Source organism: Myodes glareolus, chromosome 17 (assembly GCF_982192425.1).
Source record: "Myodes glareolus chromosome 17, mMyoGla1.1, whole genome shotgun sequence".
NCBI classification, from domain to species: domain Eukaryota; kingdom Metazoa; phylum Chordata; class Mammalia; order Rodentia; family Cricetidae; genus Myodes; species Myodes glareolus.
The window spans coordinates 64764792-64770760 of NC_142042.1; the positions used below are offsets into that span (position 1 = coordinate 64764792).

At 45.4% G+C, this 5969-nt stretch overlaps 1 long non-coding RNA gene across 1 annotated transcript; it reads left to right on the forward strand.

Annotated features, from left to right (window-relative positions):
- Window positions 1–474: 474 nt before the first annotated feature.
- Window positions 475–4754, forward strand: LOC146891300 (uncharacterized). The gene is made up of 2 exons (XR_014997690.2): window positions 475–2882; window positions 4139–4754. It is a non-coding gene; the product is annotated as an uncharacterized LOC146891300 (long non-coding RNA).
- Window positions 4755–5969: the final 1215 nt, after the last annotated feature.

A 5969-nucleotide genomic window follows, 5' to 3' on the forward strand; every position in this document is an offset into this window, starting at 1 on the left:
TGGCAGCAGAAGCAATATTGCATCATACATTTTTGAGGTTGCCGACCTCACCACAAAACATCTGTTCTGGGTGCTTAGACGCATGTAAGAAAAGCTTTACCAGATTTAGCATGCCAAATACACCAGTTAGTGGCTGTTCACAATTTACTCAACAATGTAGACATGATACTAAAGACCCTTGAGTTTCATTTACTCAGCTACTCTAAGATGAACAATAGAAATAAATATGTAAAGGAGAAGCACTCACTACCCCAACCCTCTGGCACAACTCCGGTTCCCAGATGTAGAACTAACTAGCAAAGCTCTTTCCTGCTTTGTTATCTTAGAAATAGCAAGAGCCTGATAACTTTCTTCCCCTGTGCCCTAGGCCTAGGGGCAACTCATCCTGATGAGTAACTGTCTATGCCAGAAAGCCTACCCATATGGCCTTCCCATGCTGCTTTTGCGGTCCTGAGCTAAAACTCCTTCCTTATGCCCATTTAGGCACAGTTACTTCTAGGTGAATGATACCAGGCTGAAGGAATTTATCTCTTAAGAAGACCTAGATTCCTTGGGGTCTTTCTTAGCTCCTTGTCCACATGGCCCAAGTTGATCAGGACTATAGTTTAATGGACGTTTTGATATCTGTACTACACAACATCTTATTTGAGTGATTTGCTATGTACTTACAGTTGATGGGTTTGGACTTCGCTTCTTCACTAGATCCAGCACACCAGACTGGAATTTAGTCTCTCATGCTAAAGTTTTCCCTTGCAACAACGAGACACATTGTTGAATTATTTGTATTTTCTTCTAGAAAACAGGAAAGAGATATGGGAAGGGAAGAAAGAGGAGCTATAGGCAAAGAAAGAGAAAAAGAGAAGAAATGACAAAGAGAATGGAGAGAGAAGAAAGAAGAGGAGAGAGGAAGAAGAAGAAGGAGAGGAAGAGGAGAGGGAAACAGGAGGAACGGAGAGGAAAGGAGAAGAGAGAAGAGTTCCCAAGGCTGGTAAGTTTCAGCTCCTATGGTGAGCTCATCCTTTAATCCTCATAAGAAAGGGGATTTTGAAACAAGCTTTCTGCTGTTCTGTTTCTGCTTTCCTCAGTATTTGTCTGTCTGTAAGTGTCTGTGGCCCAACTCATTAGAATAGTCATGGTAGTCATTGTATTTTATAGAATGAGAGTGATGTGTTCAATTCTAACACTGCAAATAAATGCCGCTAAAATTTTTTTAATTTGTTAGAATTTTCTCCTTTGACACAGACCTTTTTCTCTTTTTATTTTAATGTGTGTGTGAGTGTGAGTGTGTGAGAGAGAGAGAGAGTGTGTGTGTGTGTGTGTGTGTGTGTGTGTTTCATTGTTATAGGGAATGCTCATTCAAGAACTCAGGATTTCCTGTGTGTAACAGCCATGCCATGTTCACAGCTTCCATCCTCACCCTGTAGCTCTTACCTCTTTGTAGCCCCGTGTAGACACACATGAACACAGATCAGCTACCCACACAAGACCCACACAGATGTTTCCCCCTTGTCAACCAGAACACTTAAAAATCTAGTCATGTTAGTTTGCTGTCCATTGTTGTCCAATGTTGCCACCATGAATGCAGTAATCTTGTTATTCCTCCTATGTCTTTAATTCAATATCTGGTGACACTGAGTGTCAAGTGCCACTAACTGCCTTCAGTTTCCTTCAGGTACCTATTTAGTATTTCAAGAGTCCATCTTACTCTGGTATTTAAAGCTCAATTCCATGAAGCAGTTAACAACTGAGCACACATCTGCCCAAGCAGATGCCTAGGCTCTTCATTTTCATCCTTGTTCCTGACGTGCAGGGTGGTGACATTATCCTCATTAGCAAACGAGGAAAAGGAAATGGAAGCTTAAAACATTAGATGCTCAGTTACTCAAGTGGCAAAAGGCAGTTCCCCAGTTGGAGCACCACTCCGTCCTTCCTCCGATAGGACAGTGTTGAAGTCTGTGTCCAGGATCCCCAACAGGAGCGTGGAGGAAACCAAACCAGGGCTGGTGCCGTCAGACTCCACCACCCAGCCACCTGGAGTCTTCCATGAGCTCATGCTAACTCAATGCTTCCTACTTCCCCCACCCCTCCACCAGTGTTCATGATAATCACTTCCTGGGAACCCTGCAGTCTGAGTAACTTATACATATGCAGAGGGGCAGAGAGATAAGCATCGTCTACTGTAACCACCCAGTTTATCTTGATAGGAACTAATGGTTTTCCCAATAGCAGGCAGGACAGAGGGCTGCAGCCCCAAGTTATTGCTTAGATGACAAGAAGAATAAAAATCATGTTGTCTTCTCACCTGTGCAGTTCTGGTAGCCTCTAAGCACGGACCAAATCAAAGACTTAATTTTCCTTAATTTAATGAAGCCCTAAGAGAACCAGTCACTTCCTCTGCCATTTCTCTGATAACAAAGCTGTCTGAATAGACTCCTAGAACTACCCCAACCCCTCTGCCAGCCAGAACATCCCAGAACACTCCCCTTACAGCCCTCACAGCCCCCACACCCAGCACTGTCCTGAATGCCTGCTTGGGACTATCCCAGATGCCAAGGTTCTAAGTCAAAAGTCACGAGTGGATTTGGAAATCCAAGGCCAACCCTTGTGAAGCGATGGGGAGGCGGGGCAAGGGCGATGGTGAGGTCATTGTCATCCCCAAGTCCCGCCATGCCAAGAGGGAGGCTGCCACCCCTAGGGGGTGAGTAAAACCTGAAATTTGAGGAAGGGCAGTTGGGTCCTATTGTGACTAGAGACTAATTAGTACACCCCAATGCTAGGCCACCTCATGGCCCCAGGCAGAGAGGTGACATGTATAAAAGGTGGGCCAGCTGAGCATCCCATACAGCTCGGCGTCTCTACACTCCAGTCTCTGGTGAACTCTGGTAAGTCCATTGAGGTAGGACGCTCAGAGCTGCCTGGCTCTGTGTGTATTCCAACAACTGGGAGTCGGTCTCTGGGTGGTCAGAACGGGAGGCTTTCTCTGGGCACCTGCCTCTTCCCTACCATTTTAAGCCAACCTACCTTGGGTCTTCAAGTCATCTGGCTGAAGATCTGGGGAGACTGACCTGAAGCAGAAGAGGGCTCTACAAGGGCTGGCAAGGCACAGGCGTTGTGTTTTGCTGGGTGTTAAGAAGGAACCAGGAGAGGAGAACCAGCTCTGGGCTCACCGGCAAAGTTGCCCTTCAGGGAGAAAATCGGGGTCCAGGGAAGAAGTAAAGCATGCTGGCTTGGCTTAGGACAGAGTAGGGGAGCCCAGAAATACAGAACAGCAGGGACAGGACAGTGAAGCCTTAAGAACGCCCCTGCTCTGGGAATCAAGAGACCCCCTCCTCCACCGGCCTGTGCTGAGTGGTTTGGAACTGTGCCTCCTTGTCTTTCTGAGTTGCTTTCTTCAAAAGCAGCCAAAAGACTGACTCTAGATGATTCCCTGCATCTACCTCTAGGCCTCTTGATTTGGAAAATTCTCTTAGAGAGAGGTTAAGATGCTTATTTTAAATTCTTATACATTTATTTGCTAAGTTGACACTGTGTTAAGTCAATTCTGGAGCCTCTGTGAATGGATGGACTCTAATACACATATCCACGCATGTTAGCAAGCTCGGATGTATTTTTACATGCTGATTTAGACAACAACCCCAGAAGAGGTTGGTAGAGAAAAGCCCATTGATGGAAACCAAAAGGTGCAGTGCTTTAGGCAGGATCCAGGTCCCAGGAAATTCTGTTTTCAGATCCACAGTTTTATTTATAACATACATAGCTGCTTATGTCTATGTCTTTCTTTCCCTTTCTTGGTGACTTATTCCTTCTTCCCTCTTTTGAATTTTTTTAACATTTTTTTCTCCCCATTCTCTTTTCCTTTTCCTTTACCCCATCCCTTCTACCCTCCCTCATTCATTCCTTGTTTTTTGTTTTGTTTTTTTATAAAGAGCTGAAACAGCATACAAACATTTAGTTAAACTTAACATGTATGCAGGCACACACACACACACACACGCACGTACACACACACACACCTTAAATACATAAAATAATCATATCAGGGTCAGAACAGCAGCATGTGGCATGTGACTAGCAAGGGGAATCATCTGACCCCAGGATCTTTGACTCAATTTGTCTCATTTCTTGTGTTTCTTTCTAGTTGGAAATCCAGAATGTCTCAGCAGAAGCAGAAGCAGTGCGCACCCCCACAGCAGTGCTGCCCCCCACCCCAGCAGTGCGCACCCCCACAGCAGTGTGCACCCCCACAGCAGTGCTGTCCCCCACCCCAGCAGTGCGCACCCCCACAGCAGTGCTGCCCCCAACCCCAGCAGACCAAGCAACCTTGCCAGCCTCCTCCCAAGTGCCAACAGAAGTGTCCTCCGCCTCAGCAGTGCCAGAAGTCAAAGCAGAAGTGAGCTCTCAGCTTGTGGCCAGAGGAGAATCATCAGGAAGACAGAACATGACCTCTGTTCTTCTTGCTCAACATCTGGTATTCCTTCCCGCATCAGCCATGTGTGGGGTCACCCCTGCTTCTGGATGCAGCCATAGTTCACACTTGGAAAAGAAGCTACTGGGTTGGAGCTTCCTCTATCTCAGCCCCTTTCTTAATTAGCAGTTGCAGTTTGCATCTCTGACAAAGATCTGCTTCTGAACTGCCTAATCATCTTCACTAACATGTGTCTACATCGCCCTGCTGGAAACCCAGGCGGCACGCCCAGACGCCCTTTCCCATCACCCTTCCCAAACAATTAAAGGAGAATTCCTCTGGCACCAAATGTCTCTGATGATTCTGTTGTTGAATACAAGTCCTGAGGATTTGTATTCCTCTCCCAACCCAAACTCCCTGTGTACTGAGGAGAAGGGGCACGGGCATGCGCAGTGCTAAAATATCAGACATTTTCAAGGGTCCTACTGGGGTAAGGAGTGAGAAGTAGGGGCTTCCTCATCGAGAGCATGTGAGCATGTGTGCTCACTCGTGTGCTTGGGTGACTGCGCGTGCATGACCCCCCCCCCCCACACAATCATACACACACCTGTAGAAGACAGGATCACCATAAAGAAGCTATGGAACATAGTTTGTACTACAGAGAATATGTGAGTTAAATGTGCCATCCCTGGTTAGAGAACTCAAGAGAAAAATAAAACTGCACAGTACTGGAAAAAGTATGGAAATAAATAAATTCTAACTCTGAGCACAGTCCAGGGCCTGATGGGTCTAAGAAAATTAAAACCAGAATCTCAAAGTTCTCGCATAAGTTCAAGAGCTCATTTTTTTCAAACTAACCAAGTGTGCAGTCAAGAGGTTGTCTAAGCAAACAGTGTGTGCCCACCACACATGTACCCAGCTGCCACAATGAGATTTTTATTAGAATCCCAGATTCTATCTTTTTTTCCAGGTCGGGAATTCTCTTAGGCTATTTCTCTGGTTGGTAAATGCTTCAGGCCCATACATAATGTTAACTTCTTATCTCTACTGTCTTAATTATCTGTCTCCATTTAGTTCTTTTAAAAAAGATTTATGTGAAGGGCAGGAGAGATGAATCAGCACATAAGAAAAATGGATGCTCTTCCGGAAGACCTGGGTTCAGTTTCCAGAAGCCATGTGGCTCTCACTATTGTCTGTATCTCCAATACCATGGCATTAAACACACTCTTCTGCCATTGTGGGCACTGTACCCATATGATGCACTGATACACATGCAAGCAAAAGACTCATAATCATAAAGTAAAAATAGATACTTGGGGAATTTTTACTTTACATTTTGTATTTAGGGTATTGTGTGCAAGAGTACAGGTGTAAGCCACCCAACCTGTATGACTTCTGGGAACAGAAGTCAGAGCAAGACCAGCAAGCCTTCTTAACAGCTGCCGAGTCATCTTTCCAGATCCAAGCCCCATTTCTTTCCATCATCAGGCTTGTTTTACAAAATCAATCTGCAAATTTGGGCGTTTAAACCTCCTGTTCTATACCCACATAATCTTGCAAATGG